Raw genomic sequence first — 9,029 nt, 5'->3', positions numbered from 1 at the left:
CCCCTGACTGTAAGAATGTGACATCTCATTTATCCTGAATCAGCATTTTGTCTGTGCCACATCAGAGAATCTCACCTACACCACAGTAAATGTTACAGTACTGTAGCTTCAGCAGTGGTGGGAAGTAGCCCCTCTAGGCCTTATAAACATCAGGCGAGACTCCAATGTAACATTCTTCTGAACAACCTCTATTACTTGCAAAATTATTTCCTGCTCATTCAGATTTCTGCCATATACCTTCCAATCTTACACAGAGAAGGACATAGTCAACTAGCACACATCTCATCAGAGACGAATGTTCTCACTGCCTTTCCTACTGCTTACCCACCTCCTCTCCCTTGAGCATATTTTCCATTGTTTGTATAATTCCAAGAACTCACCTGTGACTCTAGATCTTGAGGTCTCGACTGGTGTGTGAAAAATTGAGCTTTTCTGGTGCTCCCATGGTGAGAATTGTGAAGGCATGATGATTAATGCATGCTAGAGCTTTCTACAATAACACATGGTGTTACATGCTGAATAATCATAATTGTAATAAAAAGTGTTGCAGGTTGACTTAATAATAATAGTGTTTCCAGTTTTGAGAAATTAGTCCTAGTGTTAGGAAATGGGATTATGTTGTTGTTGTTGTTTTTTTTTTGGGGTAAAAGAATGAGTTTAGAGTGTGTGAGCAATTGAGAAAAACTGCCAGAGCTGAACAAGTATAAATTTGGACCCACTGCATCAGCTGAAAATGACCCTTTGTTCATGATTCAGTAACATACAGGGAAGCTAATTTTATTTATCATGTCCTTAGAGTGAGAGATTAACAAAACAGAAATTACTCTGTCTCCCTCTGCTGTTGTGGGCCTCTCCACACAACACTGTTTATCACAACCTCACCAGAATCACTAACGTGCTCTGTCGTGTCAAAATAAAATCATGAAATAATTATTTTTACAGTTGCAAATATTTCATTGTATAATACTGAATTATATGTTTTAACAGTGAGAGAGTTTTGGAGGGCATGAAAAGAATAGTTTACAACTTTTTAATTTTGTACAGTAAACATTATGCATATTTGTATGCACAAGTGAATAAGTAGGTGTCATATCGCAATAAATGTTACAATGTACGGCATTAGTTTGCAGTTGTGTTTAGCTTTTATCATGACTTTTGTCATATCTTCCTTATCACATATTCAAAGATGTCTATAATATCTTGAGAAAACTATCTGAGTAATTTTTTTTTTTTTTTTTTTTAACAGCAGGGGTGGGTGGGGGATTATAGTGTTATTCAAAAAAGACAAGGGGATATAAGTCTCAACCTGGTTGTTTTTAATTGAGGAAACAACTTTACAAATTAAAGTGCAATAAAAAAAACAAATAAATAACATACAATAAAAAATAAATAACCATATAAAACATTTAGGTATTTTTTTGTGCAAATGATCCCATAAAACTTTAAACATCACAACCACTGAATGTGGCATAAACTGTGTATTCAGTAGAGCAGGGGTTCCCAACCTTTTTTACTCCAGGGCCCCCTCCTTCTCCGGTCAATTTTGCAAGGCTCCCCTATGCCTGACATGTCCTCTTAATTATTATTATCTTATTTATTTACTTACTTATTTACTTCCGCAGTAAAGAGAAAAGTATTTATTTTTAAATCTTTTTTTATTAACCAAAACACTTGTTTTGCCTTATTATACTTCTACGGCATGTTATAAAAAAAATAAAAAAAATTAAAACAAACTTTAAATTAAAACTTTAAATAAACCGTATAACCTTTAAAGAAAACCTCTGATAAATTTTAACTTTTTAAAATTATATATACAGATTTTAAGCTCCTGAATTCCTTACTAAAGACATTCTTTACAACTTCAGAGTACTTTTTCTTAAATAAGTGAACCTGCCTTACCAAACAGGACAACAGGGAGATGCCAAAACACCACTAAACCTATCCCTTTGAACTTAACTGACTGAATATCTACTGTTAGTATCCATTAAAAAATTAACATTCGAATTCAAACTACAGCGAATACATTCTAAACCTGTTGAACCACATCGATGTGAAGGTTCGACAAAGACACGATCAGTGAACTGTCGGTGCGCGCCTGATGCTCATAAACACCGAGCCTCACTCCTCTTCTATTGGTGAGCATCCATTACAAAACACTCACAGGACAATAATTTGGACAACTAGGCAAATGTTTTGAAATTTCACGCGAACATATGATAGGGATCAGAGCTCCGAGAGCGCGCAAAGTTTGTGAATCAATAGCGGACTTATGCGTGCCTAATGTACGACTCTGATATACACGAGTGTTATACATTAGGCACGCGTTACACGCGCAAGTTTGTTATTACATTAACATTAGCGCGACGGTTTGCTTCATGCATGCAGCCAAGAGATGTAACTCTGCAAAACTGTGCCTTGTCCGTCTCCATCTTTCTTGAGTTAGCGCGCTGCGTTTGTTCTCCCGCTCATCAAGCAATCTTCCCTCCATTCACAATTTAAAAAAAAAAAAAAAGATTTTTATTTTATTTTATTTTTTTATTTTTACTCAGTAACGGATAATATGTCAAATGAACTCGAGCATTGAGAACATTGTTTGTGTACACAGAGTTTACTAAAAAGAAAGTTTTTGAACAACTCACTTTCACTGTTTGAGTTTCCGCTCGCGGCCGTCTTGCCAGTCAAGAGGTATCGATCTCCGAATGCGAGGATGGATAGCTCCTAAAGCATATTTCCATATAAATGCACGGCTAATTCGTTGTTTTGTCTCAAGTGAAAAACAATATTAACCTTCTAGTTGTAAAAAGAGCCTCATATAAGCCTAATATTTCGTCCTATGGAGTCATTCACATTCAGAGATCGACACTTCTTTACTGGCAAGATGGCTGCGAGCGGAAACCCAAACAGTGTAAGTGAGTTGTTCAAAACCTTTCTTTTTAGTAAACTCTGTGTACACAAACAATGTTCTCAATGCTGGAGTTCATGTGTAGAGACCCAGGCGATACTTCGAGCAAAGTTTCATGGTGTGTCGAGCCTTCTTAATGTTGTAAAAATATCGATTTTGATGCGCTCAAATTTATGCCCCTAGTATTCCCGTTCACCAGACATTTGACCACAAAACGAAATCACGGTCAATCTCAAAAAGGCTCGTTTGTCATAATTATGCTTTTAGATATATGTTTGTCTCATTTACAGTAAAAACAGCCCAGGTTGCATTTTGGCAATAGTTATCCTTTAACAGTGTAGACAGCAGTATAGGTACTGTATATTATGCTGCTTATATAAACATGCGATTTCTTTCGCTGATGTTTACCTTCACAGACATAACCGACTTATGTGTTTTTAACTTGTGTATTTGACAGTTCAAGTACAATAAGACATGAAAGAATTTAGTTTAGTACTCAGACAAACACTTTCTGTGCATTTGCTTCAGATGTGTGCACTTACAAAACCATATATCAGAAGTTTGAACTGATATGGCTTTAAAACATGATTTCAGCGAGATAGACATGATAATCAAAACCAAACAGATGTTTTTTGACAGAGTATCTGATATACCAGCTGTAAAGGCACAGTCTTATTCTGGGAAAGGGGGCGGGGAGCAGCAGGTCATTTGCATTTAAAGGGACATGCAAAAAACAGCATGATTCTGCTTCCACTCAAAATAGGCATTTTCGAAATTATATATTAAATTACATAATATACTATAAATCTGTGGAGACACCCGAGACTTATATTACATCATGTAAACAGGGGCATAATAGGTCCATTTAAATATGTTTCATGTAAACACCACCTTAGAATAAAAACTAAAATCTTCCATGACGGCCAGTATTTCTCATGACAGCTCATGGGCTCATAGTTCTGCTGCCAGGTTGTGTTGAGTTAATCACCTGAGCCATAAATGCCATGTGACTAATTACATTGGAGCCACAGGAAGCCTTGATGGGACCACAAGAATGTGAACAGTCCCAAAACCTTCACTAGCAGCTTCTATGAGAATTGGAAACATCTACTGTAATATGAGATTTTTTTTCAAATGTTGGTCACACATTGGTCATTTTGAATGTCCATCAATGGTAAAAATGCTTTTGGGTCCAGCTGTGTCATCTACAAACCTGAGCTAGTAGGGTCATGCTGACTAGGCAAATCTTTGACCCCTTGGTTTAAATCAGCAAATTGCATCCATTCTTCACCTTAGAAATAGATTGTAAAATAGATTGTCTTAGAAAATGATTGTATTGCATTTTTATGGCCTAGTTCGTATAAAAAATGTCTTCACATTTGCAGTGAGATTAAATGATGACTATGAAGAATATGTTTGAAATTACTTCTGGCTCATCCATCATACTAAAAAAGTAAAGTCAGATAAAGTGGATTATATTGTTGGATACAGTTCTCCATGTACAACCTGCACTGTGCACATACTATTCTGTAGCAATAATAGCATGGTAATATGCTATTCCAAATAGAGCCTTGTATTTCTCCAGGTTTGCTGTATTGTTTACACTGATATGCCACAAAAGTATAACCACCTGCCTAATTCATGCAGGTCCTCGTCATGCTGCCAAAACAGCTCTGATGTATTGAGACATGGACTTTACAAGACCTTAAACAGCAAGACAGCAGATCCGTTGAGCCCTGCCTGTTTGAAGGTGGAGCCTCTATGGATTGGATTTATTGGTCCAGGACATCCCATAGTTCCTCAATTGGATTGAGATATTGGGAATTTTTTAGGGCCAAGGTGACACCTTGAATTATTTGTCATGTTCCTCAAACCGTTCCTAAGCAATTTTTGCAGAGTGGCAGGGTGCATTATCTGGATGAAAGGAACCACTGCCATCTGGGAACACCATTGCCATGTCCTGCCATGTTGCCACAAGACTTACTGTTCTGGAGATGCTCTGGCCAAGTCGTCTAGCCATCACTATGTGGCCCTCATCAGTCACTTGCCTATTTTTCCTGCTTCCAACATGTGAATTTTAAGAACTGACTGTTGCCTAATATATTCCACCCTGTGTCAGGTGCCGTTGTCCTCTTTCACACAGTAATACCAATAAATTACTGTAAAATTACCAGCATTACTTTACTAAAGCACTATTTACACATCAGCTTCAAAATACCGGTAAATTCTGTGACATCATTAACCAGAAATCACCTCTAAACGACTGTGCTTTTTGGTGTTGTGTTTGCAAACATGGAGGGGTATACGTGGTCAGTGTTTTTGTTGATGTTTTCATTTTTGTTTTAAATGTTCGCATTCATGCAGCTTCTTTTGGCCTAGAGACATCATATGAGGGGACTTCATACCGAACTACACAGCATGGCCCAAATTTTTGAATTTCTGCAGCTCTGGATTGGCCTAGAGTAGACGTCTTGAGTCAGCATGTTCTGAACTTGTACATGCTCATACCGGTAATCATTCTGCATTCACACAGAGCAAATTACAGATAATTTACTGGTAATGTAACAACTTCTGATACCAGTAAATTGCCAGATGAAATATACCAGAATTTTTGAAAAGGTCCTGTTCACACATGATCTCTTAATTTACCAGTAATTAACTCGTAAAGACTGTGTGAAAGGGGCTATTGTAACAATACAATCAATTTTATTCACTTCACCTCTCGGTGGTTTTAATGTTGTAGCAGTGCAGTGTTTTTTATTTTTATTTTTATCTTTACATAGTATGGACCCCCCCCAAAAATGATAATCTTAGTGCATCTATAGTTTCTTCTACAAATACCCAGTTTATACTGTGAAAAACTGAATTATAAATATTATAAAACTAATATTTAGAAGTACTGTTTATATTTAAATGTTTGTTTAATCATTTTTCATATATTTGAATCTTTTTGTTTATTAATTTACACATTTTTACAGTTTTTCTCTGAACATTTCTAAGGATTCCTAACACTCCATTGCTACGTGGAAAACCCCTGTTTCTAAGGGCTTGACTGAGACTATCGACCATGTCAGTTTATAAAATAAAACGAACCACTTAAATCCTGTAAAAACAGCTACACTGTAAAAATTACAGATTGATGTAACAGGCTACCAGAATTTCAAAACACATTTAGAGCAGATTTCACAGTTAATTTTCATTTTAGATGGTAGTGATTAATCTTGTAATTCCTTTTTTTCATGCACTTACTCATATTTTTGATTCACTGAAGTCGGTCTCGTTTGAAGTGTGTGACTGCTTTCTTGCTTTGATCTTGAAATGCTGCAGCTGTAGGAAAAGTAAACAGCATTCGTGCTCGGTCTGTGATGAAGCATTTCATTGGTTGGACATAGTGAATGAACACGCCCAATTCTCTGAAGCAGAACTGAGGAGGTGTGTCATTCCTTGTGGTGAAAATTAACTTTTACAAGAAGTAAAACAAAATGACAGGAATATGAAGGCATTATTCAACTCTTAAAGGGTTAGTTCACCCAAAAATAAAAATAAGCCCATGATTTACTTACCCTCAATGCATCCTAGGTGTATATGACTTTCTTCTTTCAGACTAATCCAACTGGAGTTACATTAAAGATGATCCTGTCTCTTCACAGTTATAATGGCAGTGGGCAGGTGTTTTTGTTTAACAGTCCAAAACAAGTCCAATAAAGTGCATCCATCCATAATAAAAAAAGTGCTCCACATGCCCCCGGGGGGTGAATAAAGGCCTCCTGTAGCAAATCGATGCATTTTTGTAAGAAAAATATCCATAATTTAAAAAACGTAGTAATCACTTTTCTCTAGCTTTCGCTAACTGTTGTACACACAAGCCGTTCCGGACGAATGATGTAGGACATATGCGCTGCATGTGTGCCGTTGAGAAATGACAAACACGGAAGCACAAAGAAGAGAGCAAGACAAAACAATGGTCACGAATTAGAAGTACAAAACAAGGATTTGTACGGAAAAATGTTGGAGGATTTCAATTTAAGCCAAGAGGATACTGGTTTTCCTTTGCTAAAGTAAGAAAACTTTGCTGGTTTTCACAAGATCACCTGCACATGTGCTACGCATATGTCCTACATCATCCACCCGGAATGGCTAACACATAGTTAGCTCAAGCTACAGAAAAGTGTTTATTACATTTTAAATATGGATATATTTCTTACAACAATGCATTGATTCGCTACAGGAGGCCTTTATTCACCCCCCGGAGTCGTGTGGAGCACTTTTCATTATAGATGGATGCACTTTATTGGATTTCTTTTAAACTGTTAAACAGAAACTCCCACCCACTGCTATTAAGCTTGGAAGAGCTTGGATATTTTTTCATGTGTCTCCGACTGGATTAGTCTGAAAGAGGAAATATGCACAATGCCCTGAGGGTGAGTAAACCATGGGCTAATTTTCATTTTAATTTAGCTGTTCTATAATAGTTATAATTGACAGTTGACAAAATGACTAATAGTCAAAGTATTTCCTAAGTGAATGATTCAATGGCTCATTCTGAACACACAGAAGACTCGTGACTTTGACTTGTTGTGGCCAAATTCCTCTTATTTTAAAATTCAACTCTGAATGTCTTCGAATAAAAAGGAAATGTTTATTAGACGTTTGTAGACAAGAGATGATTTCCAGGTGAAGAGATAAAGTACGTAGTTCAGTTAAGTTTTTCATATCATTGAGCGTAGTTCTTCTTGCATACTGCATAGGAAAGAATGAAATTGCACCAGGCTATAACCAATGTAACCTGCAAAAGAAATCACTGAATGCAACAGCGAACAGATCTGTACGAATATTTAGTGATTCAACGATTCAAAAGAGTCGAGTCACTGAGAAGAATCAAAATTCCCACCACTATTCCTTTTGTCAGAGGAGGCGGGCGGGTAAATCCAGCAGAAATCTGATATATTCGAATTTCACCAGCGCCCCACCAATCGCTGCTCTCGGTTGGAGTTTGTTGGTACCGCCTCCACCCAGGCCACGCCCCCGAAACAGAGGATCCTCCTGCTGAGGTTGTTTTCCCATGTTAGCCAATTAGCAACCTAGCATGCAATTTGAGGTCTGGCGCCTTGACTGAATGGTGCTTACGTGTATTTTAATTTGCCATTCAAATCCGAACCTTACACGATTCAACGTTTGAGAGCACTGTTACCAGGCTTTACAGGGTTTGATTTCTCGGCGGAGCAGAAAGAAGTGATCCGGAGTGTCTGTTGCGGGGTGAGTTGGCTCTTGCGTGCTAGCGGACGCTCGCTAGCTGTCGTCGTCGCAGTGCTTCATTCAGGCTAAAAGTAGCTAACTCTCATAGTTAATGACACGTAAACCGCTACCCTCACCAAATGGCCACTAAATCAATAGGGTGCCGTGAAGTTCAACTATAGCGACATTAAATCGCGTTGTTTTAAAGTGGTGCATGTCACACCAGTGATTATATAAGTATTTGTTGAGGCGCTAGCTAGCCGCACTTAGCCTGAATGGCTACATACGGTTTTTAAGCTCTACTGGGTTGATCAGCTGCTCATCCTGAAGGTCTATCATTCTCTGCCTTTGACCTGTCAGCGATCAGTACTGGCTTATCGATGTCTACTGAACTACCGTATAACAGTGCTGCTTTGATCACTGAGCAGTTGTGTGTTTACCGGTAGAAACCATTCAGAAGGACTTCCTGATTTGTAGCTAGAAACAGTTGGCAACATCGAGTGCTAACCAAACTGCCTTTTCGCATTTTCTCGGTGTTCGATGGTTTATAAGATGTTATGTGCTCCTTTTGATCGATTAGGAAAGCGGTAGTGATCGGATCGTGTTTTTATTTTGGTGTGATCAGTTTGTGTTGGTCTGAACTCTGCATAGGACAGAGGCGGTTACTGCTCGCCGCCTCTTTAACGCCTTGTAGAGGTTCAGGAAGCTTTGTTGCTTTGATCAAACGCGTTTTGATAAACAGGACACTAGTAAACATGCATACGTTCATGTTTAGATACACAAAACATGTATCCGATTAAGTTTCACGGTGCACTTCAATATGTTGTGAAGTGTGTGGGTCATAGTCTCAGGCCTCACACACACACACACACACACACACACACACACACAC

General features: G+C 37.9%; 1 protein-coding gene and 1 long non-coding RNA gene across 2 annotated transcripts in view; both read left to right on the top strand.

Annotated features, from left to right (window-relative positions):
• Positions 1-9,029, top strand: part of LOC141331059 (uncharacterized) — a 470,059-nt gene that overhangs the window by 357,337 nt on the left and 103,693 nt on the right. The gene's annotated exons all lie outside the window — the stretch shown is intronic.
• sin3ab (SIN3 transcription regulator family member Ab) overlaps positions 7,956-9,029 on the top strand; it is a 34,498-nt gene continuing 33,424 nt past the window's right edge. Inside the window, 1 exon segment of the mRNA XM_073835904.1 lies at positions 7,956-8,158. The gene's annotated coding sequence lies outside the window, so the exon portion shown is untranslated.

Source organism: Garra rufa, chromosome 3, assembly GCF_049309525.1.
Source record: "Garra rufa chromosome 3, GarRuf1.0, whole genome shotgun sequence".
In the NCBI taxonomy this organism is placed as follows: domain Eukaryota; kingdom Metazoa; phylum Chordata; class Actinopteri; order Cypriniformes; family Cyprinidae; genus Garra; species Garra rufa.
This window is presented reverse-complemented; position numbering and strand designations above follow the sequence as displayed.